This window comes from Pinus tabuliformis, chromosome X, assembly GCF_031772625.1.
Source record: "Pinus tabuliformis cultivar Carrire ecotype Pingquan chromosome X, CPIR1, whole genome shotgun sequence".
Lineage (NCBI taxonomy): Eukaryota > Viridiplantae > Streptophyta > Pinopsida > Pinales > Pinaceae > Pinus > Pinus tabuliformis.
Genome location: NC_142308.1, coordinates 1,747,056,382 through 1,747,082,785, shown reverse-complemented (window position 1 = coordinate 1,747,082,785; position 26,404 = coordinate 1,747,056,382). Strand labels below are relative to the sequence as shown.

Sequence of the window (26,404 nt, the reverse complement as noted above, 5' to 3'; positions counted from 1 at the left end):
TATTTTTTGATTTTTGACAGTGGACTTCATAGCCACGTTTACAGCATATGCCTTCGGGCATCCACAACATGTAATTTCTATTTTATGAAATTATGAATTTTCTTTCCCCGGGAAAAAAAGTTTTTTTGCCTCCAATAATCATTTTCTCAATGTTAAAATTCTAGTTGAGCTCATGATGGATGCCAATTCCTAGATATTTGTATGAAGAAACTTTCTCCAAGTATTTACTATCATAAATGAAATCGTCATAGTTGATCCTTAGGATTTAATTATCATGACTTTAGTCTTGTCAGTATTAACATTCATACCCATCTTGCAGTAGTAATCTGGAGAATTCTAATTTGTTTTTCAAGATTTTCATGGATCCTAGCTAAAAGAATGATAACGGTAGCATAAGGAAAAGAGTAATGATTGTTGGCATTATGATACAAGTATGACATAGGTTTTGTCCTTGATGGCAACTCACTCAGATGACAGATCATAGTGCAACAGGTCAACAACAAAGAATTAATCATCAAACTACAAAGAATGAAGAAAGAGAGGTATACGCAGGTTCACCTTGAGGAAAGAGCGTATGCACGTGGATTAACAGACCAAAAGGAGCGTATAATGTACACATGCACTTTCATAGAAGGGAAAGTGCATACATGTTGGAAAACTAAGTTTTGGACCGTGGTATTTGGTCCATGGTATTCTGGTCCATGGTATTGGTCCATGGTATTTGGTCCGTGGTATTGACCCCCGGTATTGGGTCCAAGGTATCGGTCCTACATGGTTTTGGACCATGGTATTGAGAGAAGCCTAAACCTATATAAGGAGAAGAAGATCATTAGGCCAAAGGGCGTGTGCAAGTACTGAATATCTGATGAAGTGTGAGATCCAGTATGCAGGTTATGGGTTGGTGATGCTTTTCTTGATCTGAGCTAAAGATGCACCTATGCGGTTGATGATGGATCGAGATCTTAAGGCTTGGGATGTATTATATGTGGTTTGATCATGGATAGACTAGATCTGAATTACTGACGCATATTTTATTGTATAACTGTTATGACTTGGGTGTGACTGATGTCTAGCATAGCTGCAAAGTTATAAGTAAATATTTGCAGATATGTATGTAGGTTAGCTCTGGTAAAAGCATGTATACACGTTGTTTCGGCTCATCAGAGTCGCGTATGTAGTATGAAGTATGATATTTGAAGTTGCAGTTGGATCTGGTTATTGTTGCAGAGTTTTGAGTTCTGCTTTGTGTTCTGGTGAGTGTGTTTTGATGACTGGGCTTCAGTGATTCAGTGATTGGCTGATTGATGATTGAATGTTTGATGATTGGTCGATGCAATAGTTGTGTTGCAGTGGTGATTGATTTTGAGCTTCAATGTTGTTGATGGGTCCAGTATGAAAATTGGATGAAACGTGGCCTTCAGATTATGGTGTTGTGCTTTAGGAGTATCCAGTATGAAAATTTATGAAACGTGGTCCCTAGAGGAAGAGAGAAGGTCATAGCCTTCTGTAGGTAGGCGCCTACGTACTGGTAAACATATCGGCTAGTACAAGAGCTAGGGGGTTGGAGCTCCCTTCCAGTAGCAACTGGAAGATGAATGAAGGTTGGAGCCTTCAATAGGCCGGCACCTACGTACTAGTAAACATATCAACTAGTACAAGAGCTAGGGGGTTTTAGCTCCCTTCCAGTAGAAGTTGGAGAACGAGAGAAGGTTGTAGCCTTCTACAGGTGGGTGCCTGTGTACTGGTATGATTCTGTGCCAGTATAAGATTGTAAACAGGTTTTTCTAATATTAAAGGAAGACAGCAGCAGGTGGTTTTTGTTCCACATTGGGTTTCCACCATATATCATGGTGTTCATGTATGTTTCTTATGTGTGATGATCTATTTTGTTTTACTGCACCAGGTTACTGTTTATATGTTTAATGAAGTTCGGATGCACTGATAAAAGATCAACATATGATGAATTAACTAAATCATAAGTTTACTGGATATACGCTAATTGCATTAAACACAGTTGCGAGTACACGCGGGTCGATCCTTAACTGAAGTAATGTATATGAATCTGATTATGGAAATAAGAAAGTTATTGATTGGCTAATACTGATTCACCTCCCCCCCCCCCCCTCAATATTATTTCCAACAATTGGTATCGAAGCAGGTCCTTTGGTAGAAGCTTGATCGCTTGAAGGAGATCCGTAGAACAATGGGAAAGAAAGCGCGTCAGAAGAGGAAGATAGCTCAAAGGAACAGTGACAGCCTGTTGTTAGGTGGAAGCAAGTATTTAGATTCTGAATCACCTCAGATTGAAGATGAACCAACAAATGAAGCATCAGATAAAATCATAGATCAACAAGATCTATTTAACAAAAGGGAGAGTGCCCTCAAAGAAGAAGTTATTAGTTTAAAAGCTCAGCTGGAGTGTGCCTTCAGAGTACGTCAAATGCTGCAGGAGCAGAATGAAGAATAAGAAAATGAGATTCTCAAACTAAGGCAACAAGTGGAAGAAGGAAGAAAGTCTGAAGAAATCTTGAAGACGCAATATCTGGAAAAGGAAGAACAACATCAGGTTGAGGTAAATATCTTGAAAGGTAAATTAGAAGAAAAGTATAAACTATTATGATTTCAAGATAGTACTAAGATTTTAGATGATATTCTTAGTAGTCAAAGGTCACCTGCTATCAAAACTGGTCTTGGTTTTTATGAATCTGTTGAAGGTGAATCTAGCTCACAAGGTGAGGCAAGGAACTCTAATGCAAAATCCGAAATGTTCAACAAGGAGATGAGAGGTCAACCTCATCAACAACCAAGTAAATAAAGTCTTCAAAGAAAATCTTTTTCTCCTAACTGTGGAAGTGATAGACGGTTATTTCCTCTAATAAATAATGTTGAATGTTATGTATGTCATAATCTTGGGCATGTTGCAGCAAGATGCAGAATTACAATGGTTCAAGACCGTCACACAGAAAGAGCATCACATTCTAGGTACTTTAAGGGGTATTGTTTTTATTGCAATATGTTTGGTCACAAAGCTATTGACTACTACAGAAGGAATATGAAATATGTAAGATGTTATACATGTAACAAGCTTGGACATATAGCAAAGGAATGCATGAGAAGATTTTGGGCACCATACCAAAAGGAGAAAACATCATCACAGTTGAAGATATGGAAGAAAAAGGAAGTATGGTCAGAAAGATGTGGCATAGCAGAGTATACAGACATGACAGACTCAGAGGGAGCTAAAAGTGTGGAACCTCAGTGTTCTAAATCTCATACGCAAGTTTCATAAAGACAAGTCGTGTGTATATGCGAGTTCAAAGCTACATAGTTACGATATGTTGGTTTGAGGAAAAGAAGTGGGACAGATTCAGGAAAAAGGGTCTGATATGGTTCAGTCAATTATTTGCTCTATTTGATGATGGTTACAGTTTGCTGATGATGTGTGGAAATGTGTTGTTATTTAGAAGTGCTTGATGTATATCTGATTGATGATGATGCCTTGATACTTCTTGCTGATATATGCATGATCAGATTTGATAGTGAACAGATGGAACAGGTTCAGGGGGAGCATATGCTTCAAATAATGCATTGTTAACATTATGGTTAGAAGTCTTTGGTGACGATGCTTATGTGGCTAAATGAGACATCTTGCTACTTATTTTTGGTTGGTCAAGAGAATGGTATTGCAGGTTATGGGTCCGGATGCTGTTGACAGATGCTTATGGTGCAGATCATATATGGTGTATGATAGTCGCTGATGACTATCATGGTCTTGTTTAGCTTGTTGGTCTTTGTTATAAAAGTCATGTATATCATTTTTTGTAAAGGTCATGCAAAGACCTAATTTGTACCCCCACTATGCATAGGAAGGATGATGTAATAATTTCTATTTTCAGTCATGTATAAACATTTGGTATATGCGCACTTGGTTGGGTGGATGAGTCAAAATGGTGTATCCCCACTTGGTTGGGAGATTGATGTATGTATGAGTCATAGGAAGGTCATACTCACTTAGTTGAGTTGTAGAGTCATGTTATTCTTTTGAAAAATATTTTTGCAGACTCTACATGAGCTCAGGGGGAGCATGGATCGATTGGTACATCTTGGCATGTATAAAGGGAGAGCTTGATAAGAGATTTCAACATGTAATCAGGGGGAGAATGGACAGCAGAATGTATATCAAGGGAGAGAATATCTTGGTCCGCCCTTTGCCCTTGATGTCAAAGGGGTAGAGTGACTTGGTGTGGTTGTTGCCATCAAGTCCAAAGGGGGAGATCCGGATTCAAACAGGAACGCAACAAATTACAGAGATAACCATATACACAAAGATGCAGCGGAAATAATACTTCATTTCATTAATGGAAAATACTGAAATATGCTTACAACCAGAAATGGAAATAGACCAGCTAGGGCGATGGCAGCTTATCCCTGAGAAGAGATGTGATGGCTACATGCCTCTGAACTGTGTTACAATGAGGCTCAAAGGCCTATTTATTGTTGAGAAACAATGGAAAAACCCTTAACATTCGAAAACCTAACCCTAGGAGATGAAACGCCAAACTGTGGGCCCCGTTTGGGGTAAATTGGTAAATCAACTTCCCGGGGTCGTAAAGTTGGCATATGATCTTCGTTTGACGCATAAAATAGCTCGTTAGAAAGATCTATCCGAGTACTACCATTGTTGGAATTCTCAACATCGGTGCATTCAATGGACCCATGTTGCCCCCGGATTCCCCAAAAAACGTCGTTTAGGGCCTCAAAACGGCTCTGGAAGTTCAAGACCCGAAAAACTGCTAAAAATAGTAAATTGTGCTATAATTAAGGAAACTGAAAATGCTGAGAAAGACAATGGTGGGGGTCCAGGTGGACTTGGCAGGTGGCCACCAATATCCACCTGGATCATTCCTCCCCCCTTAGGAAGCAATGGTCCCCATTGCGTTGAGCTCCTCCATGAGATGAGGAAACTTTTGCTGAACTTGTTCCCTGGTGAGCCACTTGCCCTGCTGAAGGAGTTGGCCTGCTTTGACAACTCGATACAGTTGGATATTCTGTTGGCGAGTGTTCTTGATCTGTGTGTCCATGATCCGATCAGTTGCAGCTTGTTCCATGCAATCTGGATTTAATTCTGTGGGTTTGAGCTGTTCTGCAATGTCGGATGTGTCTAGCAATGGTGGAAAGTATGGCCGAAGGCGGTCCACATTGAACACTGGGTGCAGGCCAAGGAATGGGGGAATGCTGAGCTCAAATGCATTGTCTCCCATAGCCTTAGTAATGGTGTAAGGACCATATCGGAGTGGTCTCAATTTCCGATAGGCTCCAGTAAGGCGTTCCTTTTGCAAATGCAACCAGACTTTGTCGCCCACCTGAAACTTGTGTGGCACCCGATGTTGATCATGTCGCTGCTTGTACTTGGCATTTGATTTCTCAAGAATGTCATGGACCTGCTGGCGAATATGTTGGATGCGCTCAATGAAGCTGGTGGCCTTATCTGTTTCGGACTAGACATGAGCTGAATTCATGTGAGTGCTATGGCCAGTGGAGCTGTGAAGTGCTCGGTTGTAGCTGTGCTGAACATAGGGGAGGCTCTCGTCCCATGTGCGTGGATGCTTTGAGTTATACATGCGCAGAATGTGCACAATCATCCTATTGACAACCTCTGTCTGGCCATCAGTTTGAGGATGGAAGGCTGTGGACTTCGTGAGTTTGGTGTCCAGCATTGACCAGAGACTGGACCAAAATGTGCTGAGAAACCGACTGTCCCGATCTGAGATGATAGACTGTGGGATCCCAAAGTGCACCCACACTCGTTCAAAGAAGAGTTTAGCAGTGGCTTCTGCTGTGATATTCTTCTTGCAGGCCACCATAATGGCCATCTTTGAGAACCTGTCGACGACCACAAAAACACAGTCATTTCCATGCTTAGTGGAAGGAAGGCCTGACATGTAATCCATGGAGATGGATTCCCAAGGTCGACTAGGGGTAGGCAACGGGGTATAGAGGCCGTGCTTCTTAATGGTCGGTTTGGCAATGGCACAGGCAGTACATGATCTGATGTACTTCCCAACATCCTGTCGAAGATTCGGCCAATAGAAATAATTTTGCAGTACTGCCACTGTTTTCTCGACCCCGAAATGCCCAGCAGCCCGACTGTAGTGTGCTTCCCAAATCATCTTGGCACGCTCGCTTGAAGGAACACAAAGGTGACCGAGGTGGCATAATAGGGCATCCTGGAGGTGAAAATCTGCAACACGCCGACCCTCCAAGAGTGTCTGGTATGTGTGGCCGAATTCTGGGTCGCTTTTGTAGAGAAGTGGCCAATCAGAAGTCTCGTGCCCACAAGAGTTGAGCACGGTGGTTAGCGCCATGATCGGTGGTCGACTGAGGCAATCTGCAACATTATTGGTGCTGCCTTTTTATACTTGATATTCAAGTGAAACTGTTGCAGGTATGTAGACCACTTCTGATGGCGATCATTCTGCAATTTCCCTTGGGTCTGTATGAACTGCAGGGGTCGGTGGTCTGTGTGGATGACCGTTTCCTTCCCCAAAATGTAATGCTTCCATTGTCGGCAGGCCTGTACAATGGAATACATCTCTTTATCATAAGTGGGGTACTTCCGGACTGTGTCTGAAAGTGTTTCACTGTGATATGCCACTGGATGTCCATGTTGAGTAAGGACTGCCCCAATAGCATAGTCAGAGGCATCTGTCTCGACCTCAAATGGTTGTTGTAAATCTGGTAACGCGAGCACTGGTGCCGTGCAGAGGCGATCCTTCAACTCCATGAATGCCTTCTGTTGAGATTCAGACCAAAAGAATTTTGCTTTCGCCCCTCCCTTGGTGACTTGACTCAAGGGCCAAGAAATATGAGAAAACCCCAACACAAACCTGCGGTAGAAGTTGGCAAGACCTAGAAAGCTGCGGAGCTCTGTTAGAGTGGTTGGAGAGGGCCAATCCCGAATGACTTGGATCTTGGCTGGATCGACATGCACCCCCTGTTCATCAATGATGTATCCCAGATACTGAACCTAGGTCATGCCAAAAGTGCATTTCTCCAAATTGGCACATAGCTTGTGTTGCCGCAGTGTTTGGAGAACCTGTCGGATGTGGTGGAGGTGCTCTTCCCAACTCTGGCTGAAGATCAGAATGTCATCCAAGTATACTACTACAAAGGAGTTGGTGAATGGCCGCAAGATGTCATCCATTAGCCTCATAAAGGTTGCAGGAGCATTCGTCAATCCGAAAGGCATGACCAACCATTCGAAGAGGCCCTCCTTGGATTTGAAGGCAGTCTTCCACACATCAGAGGGTTCGATTGGTACCTGGTGATATCCTGACTTCAGATCGATCTTGCTGAAATATTTCGCCCCCTTTAGTTGGTCTAGGAGGTCATCAATCCGCGGGATCGGGTACCTATTACGGACAGTGATCTTGTTCAGCGCCCGATAGTCAATACAGAGTCTCCACGTCCCATCCTTCTTCTGTACCAACACGATCGGGCTCCCACAGGGCGATGAACTCGGACGGATGTGACCTTTCTGCAGGAGCTCCTGAATCTGCCTCTTGATTTCATTGTTCTCCAGAACGGAGCGCCGATAAATTGGTCCATTGGGTAGCGGCGCACCTGGGGTCAGATCGATGGAGTGCTTGACTTGACAGTGCAGAGGAACCCCTGCCGGGGAGGTGAAGATGTCCTCGTACTCCTCCACAATCTTGTCCATCTGTAGTTGTCGTGCAGAGGGACCCCGTTTGGAGGCCGCGGCCACTGTCTTCTTCTTTCCTTGAGGGCGTATCATCAGGAAAACAAATTTCCTGGTTTTGGAAATGATCTTACTGCATTGTTTTGCAGTAATCAAAGAGATGGCGGCAGGTGGTGCTACCTCTGGTATCCTGAACAACTTATTTCCCAATGTAATAATAACAGCACGGGGCCTTGATTCATACACAGCATGTCGCTTCCACAAGTATGGTTGTCCTAGTAATACATCACAAACTTCAAGGGGAGCAATGTCACACAATACCTCATCCGTGAAGGGCTTGATGTTGTATGGAAGGCGACACTGCTGGCTCACGCGAAGATCTCGTCCTTGGTGAAGCCACCCAATGGTGTATGGTTGTGGATGTGCTGTGGTCGGTAAGCCCAACCGCTTCACGACCTCTGCCGAAATGAGGTTCTTTTGACTCCCGCTATCAACAATGAACTGTATCGGGGAGCCCTTTACCCACATCTGGGAGTGGAAGAGACGCTCCTCCTCCTCTGGATCTTCGGGTTCATTTTTCTGGATCTTTGCGGTAGCAACAGTGGCGCTGGGATCCGCATCAATGATCTGCTTCCCTTTTTCATACCCCTTATCGGGTTCTGACTCAGAGTCGGAACATGCATCTGATTCTGAAACCTTTAGCTCAGCCACCAGTGACTGCTTGGCCCGACACTCACTTGTGTTGTGAGTGGAGCTCTTATGGAACTCGCACCATTTTCCAGTGTCCTTTCTCGGCTTCGCGGCGCTGTTCTTTGCTTGCAGCTTCGGCTGGTTGTCTTGGGCTGTCCCGCCTTGGCTTTGTCCTTTGTTCTGTGGTTTAGGGGCACCTTTCCCCTGCTTTGGATTCGCAGATCCAAAGTCTCGCTTCTTTTGTTTAAACTTCTGCTCGACCTTGACGGCATATCGGTATGCTGCGCCGAGCGAGGGGATGTTTAGGAATTGTATTTCTTCCTGGATGTACTTGTGCAGGCAGCCACGGTATTTGAGTATCAAATGTTGCTCCGAATCCTTGATACCCAACTTTGTGCGAAGGGTATGGAAAAGATTGGTGAACTCCGGCACGTCTTGGTCCCTTCCCTGCCGCAGCGTGGTCCACTTTATGTATTCATCCTCATAGCTTCCGACAGGGTAGTACTGCTCCTTGATGGCATCCCGGAACGAATCCCAGGTGGGTGCGGCTGAAAATAGTGAGCCAGTACTTTCATCCTTCTGCTCGCAGTAGGTTTCCCACCAGTCCTTGACGTGGGGGGCTGCTTTGAGAAGAGCAAAAACAATCTTTTCCCGACTCGAAAATTCATGAACAGAAAAATAACCCTCTAGCAGATTTAACCATTTATCTACGGCATCTGCGTCTATCTGACCCTCGAATATGGGGATTTCAAAATTAACTTGTACCTTAAAGGGTGTGGCGTTTCCAGAGTAGCTACTGGAAGCCGATGCTTCGCTTCTGGGTAGCCGCTGAAGGATCTGGGCAAAGCTATCCATCATCGCGTTCCGTTGTCGCTCGAGGGCTTCTTCGAGCAAGATTTCGATTGGATCTCCTGCCCCCTCGTCTTTCTTCTCGGAACGCAACAAATTACAGAGATAACCATATACACAAAGATGCAGCGGAAATAATACTTCATTTCATTAATGGAAAATACTGAAATATGCTTACAACCAGAAATGGAAATAAACCAGCTAGGGCGATGGTAGCTTATCTCTGAGAAGAGATGTGATGGCTACATGCCTCTGAACTGTGTTACAATGAGGCTCGAAGGCCTATTTATTGTTGAGAAACAATGGAAAAACCCTTAACATTCCAAAACCTAACCCTAGGAGATGAAACGCCAAACTGTGGGCCCCGTTTTGGGTAAATTGGTACATCAACTTCCCGGGGTCGTAACTTTGGCATATGATCTCCGTTTGACGCGTACAATAGCTCGTTAGAAAGATCTATCCGAGTACTACCATTGTTGGAACGGGCAACATCAGTCCATTCCATGGACCCATGTTGCCCCCGGATTCCCCAAAAAACGTCGTTTAGGGCCTCAAAACGGCTCCGGAAGTTCAGGACCCGAAAAACTGCTAAAAATAGTAAATTGTGCTACAATTAAGGAAACTGAAAATGCTGAGAAAGACAATGGTGGGGGTCCAGGTGGACTTGGCAGGTGGCCACCAATATCCACCTGGATCATTCCTCCCCCTTAGGAAGCAATGGTCCCCATTGCGTTGAGCTCCTCCATGAGATGAGGAAACTTTGCTGAACTTGTTCCCTGGTGAGCCACTTGCCCTGCTGAAGGAGTTGGCCTGCTTTGACAACTCGATACAGTTGGATATTCTGTTGGCGAGTGTTCTTGATCTGTGTGTCCATGATCCGATCAGTTGCAGCTTGTTCCATGCAATCTGGATTTAATTCTGTGGGTTTGAGCTGTTCTGCAATGTCGGATGTGTCTAGCAATGGTGGAAAGTATGGCCGAAGGCGGTCCACATTGAACACTGGGTGCAGGCCAAGGAATGGGGGAATGCTGAGCTCAAATGCATTGTCTCCCATAGCCTTAGTAATGGTGTAAGGACCATATCGGAGTGGTCTCAATTTCCGATAGGCTCCAGTAAGGCGTTCCTTTTGCAAATGCAACCAGACTTTGTCGCCCACCTGAAACTTGTGTGGCACCCGATGTTGATCATGTCGCTGCTTGTACTTGGCATTTGATTTCTCAAGAATGTCATGGACCTGCTGGCGAATATGTTGGATGCGCTCAATGAAGCTGGTGGCCTTATCTGTTTCGGACTGGACATGAGCTGAATTCATGTGAGTAGCTGCAAGTGGCATGGCCACATCAATGGGGCATAGTGGCTGGAATCCCAAACCCACCTGAAAAGGGCTATGGCCAGTGGAGCTGTGAAGAGCTCGGTTGTAGCTGTGCTGAACATAGGGGAGGCTCTCGTCCCATGTGCGTGGATGCTTTGAGTTATACATGCGCAGAATGTGCACAATCATCCTATTGACAACCTCTGTCTGGCCATCAGTTTGAGGATGGAAGGCTGTGGACTTCGTGAGTTTGGTGTCCAGCATTGACCAGAGACTGGACCAAAATGTGCTGAGAAACCGACTGTCCCGATCTGAGATGATAGACTGTGGGATCCCAAAGTGCACCCACACTCGTTCAAAGAAGAGTTTAGCAGTGGCTTCTGCTGTGATATTCTTCTTGCAGGCCATCATAATGGCCATCTTTGAGAACCTGTCGACGACCACAAAAACACAGTCATTTCCATGCTTAGTGGAAGGAAGGCCTGACATGTAATCCATGGAGATGGATTCCCAAGGTCGACTAGGGGTAGGCAACGGGGTATAGAGGCCTTGCTTCTTAATGGTCGGTTTGGCAATGGCACAGGCAGTACATGATCGGATGTACTTCCCAACATCCTGTCGAAGATTCGGCCAATAGAAATAATTTTGCAGTACTGCCACTGTTTTCTCGACCCCGAAATGCCCAGCAGCCCGACTGTAGTGTGCTTCCCAAATCATCTTGGCACGCTCGCTTGAAGGAACACAAAGGTGACCGAGGTGGCATAATAGGGCATCCTGGAGGTGAAAATCTGCAACACACCGACCCTCCAAGAGTGTCTGGTATGTGTGGCCGAATTCTGGGTCGCTTTTGTAGAGAAGTGGCCAATCAGAAGTCTCGTGCCCACAAGAGTTGAGCACGGTGGTTAGCGCCATGATCGGTGGTCGACTGAGGCAATCTGCAACATTATTGGTGCTGCCCTTTTTATACTTGATATTCAAGTGAAACTGTTGCAGGTATGTAGACCACTTCTGATGGCGATCATTCTGCAATTTCCCTTGGGTCTGTATGAACTGCAAGGGTCGGTGGTCTGTGTGGATGACCGTTTCCTTCCCCAAAATGTAATGCTTCCATTGTCGGCAGGCCTGTACAATGGAATACATCTCTTTATCATAAGTGGGGTACTTCCGGACTGTGTCTGAAAGTGTTTCACTGTGATATGCCACTGGATGTCCATGTTGAGTAAGGACTGCCCCAATAGCATAGTCAGAGGCATCTGTCTCGACCTCAAATGGTTGTTGTAAATCTGGTAACGCGAGCACTGGTGCCGTGCAGAGGCGATCCTTCAACTCCCTGAATGCCTTCTGTTGAGATTCAGACCAAAAGAATTTTGCTTTCGCCCCTCCCTTGGTGACTTGACTCAAGGGCCAAGAAATATGAGAAAACCCCAACACAAACCTGCGGTAGAAGTTGGCAAGACCTAGAAAGCTGCGGAGCTCTGTTAGAGTGGTTGGAGAGGGCCAATCCCGAATGACTTGGATCTTGGCTGGATCGACATGCACCCCCTGTTCATCAATGATGTATCCCAGATACTGAACCTGGGTCATGCCAAAAGTGCATTTCTCCAAATTGGCACATAGCTTGTGTTGCCGCAGTGTTTGGAGAACCTGTCGGATGTGGTGGAGGTGCTCTTCCCAACTCTGGCTGAAGATCAGAATGTCATCCAAGTATACTACTACAAAGGAGTTGGTGAATGGCCGCAAGATGTCATCCATTAGCCTCATAAAGGTTGCAGGAGCATTCGTCAATCCGAAAGGCATGACCAACCATTCGAAGAGGCCCTCCTTGGATTTGAAGGCAGTCTTCCACACATCAGAGGGTTCGATTGGTACCTGGTGATATCCTGACTTCAGATCGATCTTGCTGAAATATTTCGCCCCCTTTAGTTGGTCTAGGAGGTCATCAATCCGCGGGATCGGGTACCTATTACGGACAGTGATCTTGTTCAGCGCCCGATAGTCAATACAGAGTCTCCACGTCCCATCCTTCTTCTGTACCAACACGATCGGGCTCCCACAGGGCGATGAACTCGGACGGATGTGACCTTTCTGCAGGAGCTCCTGAATCTGCCTCTTGATTTCATTGTTCTCCAGAACGGAGCGCCGATAAATTGGTCCATTGGGTAGCGGCGCACCTGGGGTCAGATCGATGGAGTGCTTGACTTGACAGTGCAGAGGAACCCCTGCCGGGGAGGTGAAGATGTCCTCGTACTCCTCCACAATCTTGTCCATCTGTAGTTGTCGTGCAGAGGGACCCCGTTTGGAGGCCGCGGCCACTGTCTTCTTCTTTCCTTGAGGGCGTATCATCAGGAAAACAAATTTCCTGGTTTTGGAAATGATCTTACTGCATTGTTTTGCAGTAATCAAAGAGATGGCGGCAGGTGGTGCTACCTCTGGTATCCTGAACAACTTATTTCCCAATGTAATAATAACAGCACGGGGCCTTGATTCATACACAGCATGTCGCTTCCACAAGTATGGTTGTCCTAGTAATACATCACAAACTTCAAGGGGAGCAATGTCACACAATACCTCATCCGTGAAGGGCTTGATGTTGTATGGAAGGCGACACTGCTGGCTCACGCGAAGATCTCGTCCTTGGTGAAGCCACCCAATGGTGTATGGTTGTGGATGTGCTGTGGTCGGTAAGCCCAACCGCTTCACGACCTCTGCCGAAATGAGGTTCTTTTGACTCCCGCTATCAACAATGAACTGTATCGGGGAGCCCTTTACCCACATCTGGGAGTGGAAGAGACGCTCCTCCTCCTCTGGATCTTCGGGTTCATTTTTCTGGATCTTTGCGGTAGCAACAGTGGCGCTGGGATCCGCATCAATGATCTGCTTCCCTTTTTCATACCCCTTATCGGGTTCTGACTCAGAGTCGGAACATGCATCTGATTCTGAAACCTTTAGCTCAGCCACCAGTGACTGCTTGGCCCGACACTCACTTGTGTTGTGAGTGGAGCTCTTATGGAACTCGCACCATTTTCCAGTGTCCTTTCTCGGCTTCGCGGCGCTGTTCTTTGCTTGCAGCTTCGGCTGGTTGTCTTGGGCTGTCCCGCCTTGGCTTTGTCCTTTGTTCTGTGGTTTAGGGGCACCTTTCCCCTGCTTTGGATTCGCAGATCCAAAGTCTCGCTTCTTTTGTTTAAACTTCTGCTCGACCTTGACGGCATATCGGTATGCTGCGCCGAGCGAGGGGATGTTTAGGAATTGTATTTCTTCCTGGATGTACTTGTGCAGGCAGCCACGGTATTTGAGTATCAAATGTTGCTCCAAATCCTTGATACCCAACTTTGTGCGAAGGGTATGGAAAAGATTGGTGAACTCCGGCACGTCTTGGTCCCTTCCCTGCCGCAGCGTGGTCCACTTTATGTATTCATCCTCATAGCTTCCGACAGGGTAGTACTGCTCCTTGATGGCATCCCGGAACGAATCCCAGGTGGGTGCGGCTGAAAATAGTGAGCCAGTACTTTCATCCTTCTGCTCGCAGTAGGTTTCCCACCAGTCCTTGACGTGGGGGGCTGCTTTGAGGAGAGCAAAAACAATCTTTTCCCGACTCGAAAATTCATGAACAGAAAAATAACCCTCTAGCAGATTTAACCATTTATCTATGGCATCTGCGTCTATCTGACCCTCGAATATGGGGATTTCAAAATTAACTTGTACCTTAAAGGGTGTGGCATTTCCAGAGTAGCTGCTGGAAGCCGATGCGTCGCTTCTGGGTAGCCGCTGAAGGATCTGGGCAAAGCTGTCCATCATCGCGTTCCGTTGTCGCTCGAGGGCTTCTTCGAGCAAGATTTTGATGGGATCTCCTGCCCCCTCGTCTTTCTTCTCGTCCGCCATGGGAGGCCGTCGGGATTTGCGAGGCTGGTCTTGCAAAGGTTCAACCAGTTCAAGCCCTAACTCCTTATATCCCGACCTTGTTGGGGACATGCAAAGAAAAACAGAGAAAAAGCAGACCGCTCTGATACCACTGATCCGGATTTAAACAGGAACGCAACAAATTACAGAGATAACCATATACACAAAGATGCAGCGGAAATAATACTTCATTTCATTAATGGAAAATACTGAAATATGCTTACAACCAGAAATGGAAATAAACCAGCTAGGGCGATGGTAGCTTATCCCTGAGAAGAGATGTGATGGCTACATGCCTTTGAACTGTGTTACAATGAGGCTCGAAGGCCTATTTATTGTTGAGAAACAATGGAAAAACCCTTAACATTCCAAAACCTAACCCTAGGAGATGAAACGCCAAACTGTGGGCCCCGTTTGGGGTAAATTGGTACATCAACTTCCCGGGGTCGTAACTTTGGCATATGATCTCCGTTTGACGCATACAATAGTTCGTTAGAAAGATCTATCCAAGTACTACCATTGTTGGAACGAGCAACATCGGTCCATTCCATGGACCCATGTTGCCCCCGGATTCCCCAAAAAACGTCGTTTAGGGCCTCAAAACGGCTTCGGAAGTTCAGGACCTGAAAAACTGCTAAAAATAGTAAATTGTGCTATAATTAAGGAAACTGAAAATGCTGAGAAAGACAATGGTGGGGGTCCAGGTGGACTTGGCAGGTGGCCACCAATATCCACCTGGATCAGTTGTCCTTGATGGAAACTCACTCAAATGATAGATCACAGTGCAGCAGGTCAACATCAAAGAATTAATGATCAGACTACAAAGAATGAAGAAAGAGAGGTATACACAAGTTCACCTTGAGGAAAGAGCGTATGCACGTGGGTTAACAAAGCAAAAAGAGCGTATAATGTACACACGCACTTTCACAGAAGGGAAAGTGCATACATGTTGGAAAACTAAGTTTTTGACTGTGGTATTTGGTCCATGGTATTCTGGTCCATGTCCAAAGTATCAGGCATACGTGGTTTTGGACCATGGTATTGAAAGAAGCCTAAACCTATATAAGGATAAGAAGATCATTAGGCCAAAGGACGTGTGCAAGTATTGAATATCTGATGAAGTGTGAGATCTAGTATGCAAGTTATGGGTTGGTGATGCTTTGCTTGATCTGAGCTAAGGATGCACCTATGCGGTTGATGATGGATCGGGATCTTAAGGCTTGGGATGTATTATAATTATGTGGTTTGATCATGGATAGACTAGATCTGAATTACTGACACATATTTTATTGTATAACTGTTATGATCTGGTTATGACTGATGTTTGGCATAGCTACAAAGTTATGAGTAAATATTTGCAGATCTGTATGCGGATTAGCTCTGGTAAAAGCGTGTATACACGTTGGTTTGTCTTATCAGAGTCACGTATACAGTATGAAGTATGATATTTGAATTTGCAGTTGGATCTGGTTATTGTTGCAGAGTTTTGTGTTCTTCTCTGTGTTCTAGTGACTGTGTTTTGATGATTGGGCTTCAGTGATTCAATGATTGGGTGATTGATGATTGAATGTTTGATGATTGGTTGATGCAATAGTTGTGTTGTAGTGGTGATTGATTTTGAGCTTCAATGTTGTTGATGGGTCCAGCATGAAAATTGGATGAAACGTGGCCTTCAAATTATGGTGTTGTGCTTCAAGAGTATCTAGTATGAAAAATTATGAAATGTGGTCCTTGGAGGAAGAGAGAAGGTCGTAGCCTTCTGTAGGCTAGCGCCTACGTAGTAGTAAACATATCGGCCAGTACAAGAGCCAGGGGGTTGGAGCTTCCTTCTAGTAGCAGCAGGAAAATGAGTGAAGTTTGGAGCCTTCAGTAGGCCGACGTCTACGTACTAGTAAACATATCAGCTAGTACAAGAGCTAAGGGGTTGTAGCTCCCTTCCAGTAGAAGCTAGAGAACGAGAGAAGGTTATAGCCTTCTGCAAGTGGGTGCCGGCGTACTGGTATGAGTCTGCGCTAGTACAAGATTGTAAACAGGTTTTTCTAATATTAAAGGAAGACAGCAGCAGTGGTTTTTGTCCTGAATTGGGTTTCCACCTTATATCATGGTGTTCATGTGTGTTTCTTATGTGTGATGATCTGTTCTGTTTTAATGCACCTGGTTACTATTTATATGTTTAATGAAGTTCTGATGCACTGATAAAAGATCAACATATGATGAATTAACTGAATCATAAGTTTACTGGATATACGCTAATTGCATTAAACACAGTTGCGTGTACATGCATGTTCCCTTAACTGAAGTAGCGTATATGAATCTTATTATGGAAATTAAAAAGTTATTGATTTTCTAATACTGATTCACCCTCCCCCCCCCCTCTCAGTATTATTTCCAACAATTGGTATCAGAGTAGGTCCTTTGGTAGAAGCTTGATCGCTTGAAGGAGATCAGAACAATAGGAAAGAAAGTGTGTTAGAAGAGGAAGACAACTCAAAGGAACAGTGACAGCCTGCTGTTAGGTGGAAGCAAGTATCCAGATTCTGAATCACCTCAAATTGAAGATGAACCAACAAATGAAGCATCAGATAAAATCATAGATCAACAAGATCTATTTAACAAAAGGGAGAGTTCCCTCAAAGAAGAAGTTAACAGTTTAAAATCTTAGTTGGAGTGTGCCTTCAAAGTACGTCAAATGCTGCAGGAGTAGAATGAAGAACAAGAAAATGAGATTCTCAAACTAAGGCAACAAGTGGAAGAAGGAAGAAATTTTGAAGAAATCTTGAAGAAGAAATATCTGGAAAAGGAAGAACAACATCAAGTTGAGGTAAATATCTTGAAAGGTAAATTAGAAGAAAATTATAAACTATTACGATTTTAAGACAATACTAAGATTTTGGATGATATTCTTAGTAGTCAAAGGTCACTCGCTATCAAAAATGGTCTTGGTTTTTATGAATCTGTTGAAGATGAATCTAGCTCACAAGGTGAGGAAAGGAACTCTAATGAAAAATCAGAAATGTTCAACAAGGAGATGAGAGGTCAACCTCATCAGCAATCAAGGAAAGAAAGTCTTCAAAGAAAATCTTTTGCTCCTATATGTGGAAGTGATAGACGGTTATTTCCTCTGATAAATAATGTTGAATGTTATGTATGTCATAATCTTGGACATGTTGCAGCAAGATGTAGAAGTAGAATGGTTCAAGACCGTCACACAGAAAGAGCATCACATTCTAGGTACTTTAAGGGGTATTGTTTTTCTTGCAATATGTTTGGTCACAAAGCTGTTGACTGCTACAAAAGGAATATGAAATATGTAAGATGTTATACATGTAACAAGCTTGGACATATAGCAAAAGAATGTAGGAGAAGATTTTGGGCACCATACCAAAAGGACAAAACATCGTCACAGTTGAAGATATGGAAGAAAAAGGAAGTACAGTCAGAAAGATGTGGCATAGCAGAGTATACAGACATGACAGACTCAGAGGGAGTTGAGAGTGTGGAACCTCAGTGTTCTAATTCTCATATGCAAGTTTCATAAAGACAAGTCGCGTGTATACGTGAGTTTGAAGCTGCACAGTCGCGTATATGTTGGTTTGAGGAAAAGCAGTGGGAAAGACTCAGGAAAAAGGGTCTGATATGGTTCAGTCAATTATTTGCTCTGTTTGATGATGGTTACAATCTGCTGATGATGTGTGGAAATGTGTTGTTATTTAGAAGTGCTTGATGTATATCTGATTGATGATGATGCCTTGATACTTCCTGCTGATATATGCATGATCAGATCCGACAATGAACAGATGGAACAGGTTCAGAGGGATCATATGCTTCGAATAATGCATTGTTGGAATTATGGTTAGAAGTCTTTGGTGACGATGCTTATGTGGCTAAAGGATACATCTTGCTACTTATTATTGGTTGGTCAAGAGAATGGTATTGCAGGTTACAGTTCCAGATGCTGTTGACAAATGCTTATGGTGCAGATCACATATGGTGTATGATAGTTGTTTATGACTATGATGGTGTTGTTTAGATTGTTGATATTTATTATAAAAGTCACGTATATCATTTGGTGTAAAGGTCATGCAAAGACCTAATTTGTACCCCCACTATGCATAGGAAGGATGATGTAATAATTTCTATTTTCAGTCATGTATAAACATTTGGTATATGCCCACTTGGTTGGGTGGATGAGTCAAAATGGTGTATCCCCACTTGGTTGAGAGATTGATGTATGTATGAGTCATAGGAAGGTCATACTCACTTAGTTGAGTTGTAGAGTCATGTTATTCTTTTGAAAAATATTTTTGCAGACTCTGCATGTGCTCAGGGGGAGCATGGACGGATTGGTACATCTTGGCATGTATAAAGGGAGAGCTCGATAAGATATTTCAGCATGTACTCAAGGGGAGTATGGACAACAGAATGTATATCAAGGGAGAGAATATCTTGGTCTGCCCTTTGCCCTTGATGTCAAAGGGGGAGAGTGACTTGGTGTGGTTTTTGCCATCAAGTCCAAAGGGGGAGATTTTTGGCATTATGATACAAGTATGATACAGGTGTTGTCCTTGATGGCAACTCACTCAGATGAGAGATCATAGTGCAGTAGGTCAACAACAAAGAATTAATGATCAGACTACAAAGAATGAAGAAAGAGAGGTATACGCAGGTTCACCTTGAAGAAAGAGCGTATGCACGCTGGTTAACAGACCAAAAATAGCATATAACATACACACACACTTTCACAAAAGGGAAAGCGCATACATGTTGGAAAACTAAGTTTTGGACTGTGGTATTTGGTCCATGGTATTTGGTCCGAGGTATTGACCCCAGGTATTGGGTCCAAGGTATCGGTCCTATGTTGCTTTGGACCATGGTATTGAGAGAAGCCTAAACCTATATAAGGAGAAGAAGATCATTAGGCCAAAGGGCATGTGCAAGTATATAATATCTGATGAAGTGTGAGATCTAGTATGCAAGTTATGGGTTGGTGATGCTTTGCTTGATCTGAGCTAAGGATGCACCTATGCGGTTGATGATGGATCGGGATCTTAAGGCTTGGGATGTATTATAATTATGTGGTTTGATCATGGATAGACTAGATCTGAATTACTGACGCATATTTTATTGTATAACTGTTATGATCTGGGTATGACTGATGTCTGGCATAGCTGCAAAGTTATGAGTAAATATTTGCAGATCTGCACGCGGGTTAGCTCTGGCAAAAACCCGTATACATGCTAGTTCGGCTCATCAGAGTCGTGTATATAGTACGAAGTATGATATTTGAAGTTGCAGTTGGATCTGCTTATTGTTGCAGAATTTTGTGTTCTGCTCTGTGTTCCAGTGACTGTGTTTTGATGACTGGGCTTCAGTGATTCAGTGATTGGGTGATTGATGATTGGTTGATGCAATAGTTGTATTGCAGTGGTGATTGATTTTAAGCTTTAATGTTGTTGATAGGTACAGTATGAAAATTGGATGAAACATTGCCTTCAGATTATGGTGTTGTTCTTTAGGAGTATCTAGTATGAAAATTTATGAAACGTGGTCCCTAGAGGAAGAGAGAAGGTCGTAGCCTTCTGTAGGTTGGCGCCTACGTACTAGTAAACATATCGGCTAGTACAAGAGCCAGGGGGTTGGAGCTCCCTTCCAGTAGTAGCTAGAAAATGAGTGAAGGTTGGAGCCTTCAGTAGGCCGGTGCCTACATACTAGTAAACATATCTGCTAGTACAAGAGCTAGGGGGTTGTAGCTCCCTTCCAGTAGAAGTTGGAGAACGAGAGAAGGTTGTAGCCATATGCGGGTGGATGCCTGCGTATTTGTATGAGTCTGCACCAGTACAAGATTGTAAACAGGTTTTTCTAATAGTAAAGGAAGACAACAGCAAGTGGTTTTTGTCTCGCATTGGGTTTCCACCTTATATCATGGTGTTCATGTGTGTTTCTTATGTGTGATGACCTATTCTGTTTTACTGCACCTGGTTATTGTTTATATGTTTAATGAAGTTCTGATGCACTGATAAAAGATGATGAATTAACTGAATCATAAGTTTACTGGATATATGCTAGTTGCATTAAACACAGTTGCATGTACATGGAGGTTCCCTTAACTGAAGTAGTGTATATGAATTTGATTACGGAAATGAAAAAGTTATTGATTTGCTAATACTGATTCACCTCCCCCCGAGTATTATTTCCAACAATGACAATACCAGGACTGTCACATCATGTAGCTTTCAAACTCTCTTCGAGCTTATCAATGTAAATTCCAATAAGGGTAGGGGATAAGGGATACGGGGCATCATTTCTTAACTCTGATATTACATGTAATTTATTTTGACTAACCCTCATTGGTCCTAAGCATGGAAATAACATTTTCGTATAACTTAATCACAACAATGCATGATGAACCATTATATTTTCTAACCTCTTCCAAATCTTATCCCGAGAAATGGTGTCGAAATATTTTATGAAGTCAACAAAACAATAGAAAAGATCAATCTTATTATTGCAACATTCCTCCACAATGATCCTAAGAGTAACAAGATGTTCAATAGTTGAGGGATGTTGCTTAAATCAAGCTCGCCCTTTAGCTCTTTTACCATGGCTCTTAAGCCAAAGGTTAATCTTTTTTTCCAAAATGAGCCCATATAGCTTGACTAAAATGTGGCTAAGCATAATGGTCCTATAGTTAGAAGAAATATTTTTATCGCCAATTTTAAAGATAAGCACAGTAAAGCTTTGCATCCAAGGCTTAGGAAAGCCTTGTTTCGCTACTAGATTGAGGATTTTGTGTATATGATGGAGGAGGACAAACCTTCTCGTTTTGAAATTTTCAACTGAGTATCCCTATATTTCCCATTATCGAGTTGCTTAATCCGGAACTCAACATCTTCCAAAGAGAAGATATATGTAACGAACAAAGTTTGTTAACGCTCTGATACCAATGTAGCAAACAAAGTTCATATGCTCAAAGGAATGCTATGCTTTGATACCAAATTTTATGAACAAAGTTTATGTGCGCAGCAAAATACTTAAAAGATTTGAAATATGTAAATATCCATTATAGGACAAGCAATATATTTATATAGAAAAATGTAGAAGGTATGAGATGATTATGTCATGTCCTTAGAGACATGCCTCTTCTATACTAATCACTAATTAATTAATCATTAACACAATTATATATATATATATAGATATATAGATATAGATATATATATAGATATATATATATATATATATATATATATATATATATATATATATATATATATATATATATATATATATATATATATATATATATAACAATATCCTCCTCTATAGAAGTGTTAAAGATGGTGCCCATGGCATTAGGGGAATCTTAGATTCTTAAGATAGATATCACAGTTATTTAAGGGGATCAAATTATTTTCTTTTGTTTTACGAACAAGAATTTTCCTGATCCTCAAAAACTTTATGAGCTCAACATTAGAAAGGTGAAGAAGATGCTCTTACCTCCTGTTCATACATGATATTTTCTTTATTTTAAAGAGGCTTGTACATATTTATTTTTTCAAGTTTTACAATTTAGTTAGGAGCATCTTTAATCGCTTTCCTGGAAATTTTACAATCATTATCATATCAAGGGTTGGAAGTTTTATTATTCTTTTTAAAGGACACCTCAGTAGAGAACTTGTTAATGGTAATAGAAAGAGTTGTAGTAAAATTGTGTAGTTGTGATCAATGTTATCATTATAGGTTAAGAAAAATAAATCCTTTAAGAAGAGATCCATTTTACTTCTGTCAAAATGAATGTGCCTTTGACTCTCACACCTCTCTTGCATGTGGTTGATGTGAATGTCAAGTTTTAGAGTTAAGGTTAGAGGTTTGTGGTCAAAATCAGGCTCATGGTCATTAAGGAGGTCAAACTTTACAATATGGTTGAAAACATGGATATCATATTGGATAACCAACAACACTACTATCAAGCCCATGAATACAAGTCATTTGGGTGGAGGTTGGCCATTTATTGCCAACAATGGTGATTTATAAAACAACCGTGCAGATATCGTTACCAAACCATTGGGAAGAATTATACTTTTATGCCATAGACAACAATTAAGCATTGTTAGCGTTGATGAATGCAATAGTGTAGATTAAGGGGGGCTCTTAAAAGTTATCTCTCCTAATAACTAATCTAGTTGGGTAGTTACTTGTTAGTCAGAGTTATTTTTAGAAAAAAAAAATTGAGAGTGTTAGTGTAATATTTATTTATTTATTTATTTTTATGTAAATACTATATATCTGTAGAATCAATTAATCTTAGAAGATTATGGAAAAATTTTGATCTAAATAAAATCTTAATGATGAAAAGATAATGCAATGCCCCATGTGTGTGTTTTCAATAGATTTCATTTCTTCTTTACCTCTTTTTAAATATTTCATATTCAACTTATGTGTGTTTTCTATCGATTTCATTTCCTCTCCACCTCTTTGTAAATATTTCATATTCAACTTGTGTGTGTTTTCTATCAATTTCATTTCCTCTCTACCTCTATGTAAATATTTCATACTCAACTTAATATTTCATATAGCTTGAGGCAAATTAGAATTATGATTAATTTTTAGTAGAAATTTGTAAATATTTCATATTCAACTTATTTTGCAAGGGTGTAAAGTTTAAGGAAAATTATAATTGTGATTAAGTTTTAAGAAAATTTGCACCGTCCATCAGCTTAGTTACCTTGAGTGGCAGCAGTATCCAATAATGTTGCAGGTACATATAGACTGTTACATTCTAATGGACTTGTCTAGGCAGGTATAGACTGTTACATTCTAATGGACTTGTTCATATAGCTTAAGGAAAATTAGAATTGTGATTAATTTTTAGTAGAAATTTGTAAATATTTCATATTCAACTTATTTTGCGAGGCTGTAAAGTTTAAGGCAAATTAGAATTGTGATTAAGTTTTTAGTAAATTTACGTGGTCCATCATTTTAGTTACCTTGAGTGGCAGCCACATTACTAGGCAGTATTGAATAATGTTGCAGGTACATATAGATTGTTACATTCTAATGGACATGTCTGGGCAGGTGACAATTTTTCTTGGACGACTATTTTCTCATCGAGGTACATATAGACTATTACATTCTAATGGACTTGTCTGGGCAGGTGATAAATTTTCTTGGAAGACTATTTTCTCATCCAAATCTAGCCATTTTTTCCCAAATCACCTTAGTTATCTTGAGTGGCAGTGACATTGCTAGGTAGTATTGAATAATGTTGCAGGTGACAAATTTTCTTGGAAGACTATTTTCTCATCCAAATCTAGCCATTTTTCCCAAATCATCTTAGTTATCTTGAGTGACAGCGACATTGCTAGGCAGTATTGAATAATGTTGTAGGTAACATATAGAAAGTTACATTCTAATGGAATTGTCTGAGAGGACTATATTCTCATCAAAATCTAGTCATTTTTTTTCAAAAAAACAGCAATCATTCAGGTTTGAATAGTTTTTTAATAGTAGAAATAGATTCAATACCTCACTAACCTCAAAAACACTTAAAGTTCTAAAATTTAACAACCTTAACATGGATTTTCAAAATTACCTATCAAATTTCATAAAAATGGTGCCAAAAAAGCCCAATAACTTTCTTCGCGAAATCGTTAAAATCTAAACAACTATATACTGTGTATACCATAATAGCATTAAATGATGCGTAACCACTTAAATATGGCTAGCAGCTGTTTTAAAAGGCCCTTTCATGTAGTACCCTAGGAGTAATAAACCGTCCTTTTACTCTCTATTGACATCCATATTCATTTGATTACTTACGTCATTAATCCTCTCCCCACTTTTGCCAAAAGTAATTGAAATTATCACGGGTACTTAGATCATCAATAACCCACTCCGCTCCCTCAGAATAATAATAATAATAGGTACACCATTACTCTCCTTATTGTGGCGTCTTCATTTCCATCAGCCATGACGGTGGGGAAGAATAAAGTAACACCCAAGAGTCCCATGACCAGTAACATAGTACACGCCAAAACAATGCCGGTTTTGTGGCGTTATTCCCTCAAAGAATAGCTGTACCCAATAAGGTTATGATTTCATTAAAAAAAAAAAAACATAATGGAAACTCTGTTATCTTATTAATTTTTTGGAAAATTTAAGTCACAGTTGTCAAGCTTTAAGCTTTAATATTTCGGGTGTTATAATGTTCTCTATTCTCTATAATACTGAATTTATTTTAGGCCATTTAAAAAAACTATTGAAACTATTATTGTGAATATTATATTAATTAATATAAAATTCATAATAATATTTAATTGACTAAGTTATTTTCCAAAAAAAATATTCATTGATACATATAAATCATTAGCTTTCTTTCATTAAATCTTCTCAAAATATTAAAAAATTCCCTAATAATAAACTAATTTTGAAGTGGAAAACATTGAATTCAAAAAACTAATTAACAAGTCATTCCACACACTTTCAGTATACTCCACCCTTTAAGATTTCATTATTTAAAAACTATTCAAACAATCCCATGTTAAATTTCTTGGAAACAATTTCAATGAATTTCACTGTAGATGGGAAATTGTTACCTCAATACGCCCAAAGAATAAAGATTTTTTTTCTCCCCATCAACAGTTCTCGGCTCGCTGTATATAAATGGAGAGACCACTACCTCATCTCATTTCGTCCCATACTATTTTGTGACGATCTTTGAAGAGGAGGGGGCAGTTCAATAAATTCAATGGAAATGTGGGCTTTGGAAAACTGATGATGCAGGCTACTGTGAGAAGGAAGCCACATGCACCCACTTTTCGGACTTACTTCTCATCAGGGTAAGCACATTTGTTATTTTGAAAATAATAAATTGTTTTTTTGCATATAAATAGTTTTTAGATGCCGATCTCTTATCACACAAACAAGAAAATCTTATGCACCAATTAGTAGCGAAATGTTTAACTTAGTTGTAATGTTAAAAAAAATCTTATGCACCAATTAGTAGTGAAATGTTTAACTTGGCTATAATGTTAAAAATTAAATTAATATGGTTTTTAATATATCTTATTCTGATACAAAGCATACAATTTCAATATTTCTCATCTCATTTTTTTCAAAAGTGGGTTGCATGTATGGGCTTCAGTGGATGATAACAAAATAGTATGTACACCTGAGAAAGAGAGAGAGGAGCCATGGTGGGTTCCCCATCCAAAAAAATGGCATTTTCTATCGAGAGGGCCACCACAAATGGATTGAGGACATGAATAATTACAGGTATCTACATGAAGAAGAGCAAAGTTACTGGTTTCGATCATTGGAGGACATTCAAAAACCACCCCAAGATATTGATCCCAATACTTATATCACCTATGACTAACTTTAATTTCATTAATTGCACCAAGTGAAGATCTTATACAGTGTCTGCTATGGCCATCTGTTATGTGATATATATCTAAGGAAAATAATGCTATTAATTCGGATTCGGTGGCTTCATCTACATTTATTGTTATTGTTTGTCTTTAGGTCTTGGTCATGATCAAAGTGAGTAGCTAAGGCTGGCTCTGTATATATATATATATGGGCTATATTTAGGACATACTTAGTCTGGATGAGTTTTGTGAAAGTGAACCTTTCTGTCGTGTATCGTATCAATGAATTAATTTATAATCAATATTAAGATTTAAAATTGAACCTTTCCTGCAAGGTGTATCATATCAATGAATGTATTTATAATAAATATCAAGATTTTGAATTCATGAATTTAAAATGATCTCTTATGACCTTTGCCACTTAAAAATTAATTAAACCAAAAATTAGGATTGAAAGTATTTATCTGGATACATCACAATTTATTATCACTTATTATTTGAGCTGATACTTTGAATAAGTGAGTTTTCGAATTAATGAGTATAATTTATTATCATTGTAAAGATGAGTCACACTTATTGCTTTGAAAT

The 26,404-nt window shown here is 41.1% G+C and overlaps 1 protein-coding gene across 1 annotated transcript in view; it reads left to right on the top strand.

Annotated features, from left to right (window-relative positions):
• LOC149146778 (uncharacterized) overlaps window positions 1-26,404 on the top strand; it is a 74,573-nt gene that overhangs the window by 3,295 nt on the left and 44,874 nt on the right. The window lies entirely within an intron of this gene.